The sequence below is a fragment of the Sinocyclocheilus rhinocerous genome, unplaced genomic scaffold (genome assembly GCF_001515625.1).
Source record: "Sinocyclocheilus rhinocerous isolate Xijiao unplaced genomic scaffold, SAMN03320098_v1.1 scaffold473, whole genome shotgun sequence".
Taxonomy (NCBI): domain Eukaryota; kingdom Metazoa; phylum Chordata; class Actinopteri; order Cypriniformes; family Cyprinidae; genus Sinocyclocheilus; species Sinocyclocheilus rhinocerous.
The window spans coordinates 76,351-76,731 of NW_015643184.1; positions in this window are offsets into that span (position 1 = coordinate 76,351).

Genomic DNA, 381 nt, shown 5'->3' on the forward strand with positions numbered 1-381 from the left:
TTGAGTGATTGAGGATGGACAGCAAATACATTATGAGACACTATATAAATGTTGAGGATATATTTAGCTGAACATCTCTAAAAAAAATTTCTTCCACGCACGGCCTTTAGCTAAAACAATCTGTTTGTGGTGGATGCAGAAGATGCCCCATCCTCACACTTGAAAGCCATCAGGCGTGTTATTACAGGAATGATAAAGAACAATGCTCACTGAGAAAAAAAAAATGTAATGCTGTTCACTTTATTTAAACAATTCCTTTTGATTTAACACCATTATATCAGGTTTCCCGTTCAAACACGACTGCATCATGTTGAACAGACTTGAAACAACTTTTTTTTCTTTTAAATAATGTTTTTGGAAAATATGTTTGTGTATAGAGTA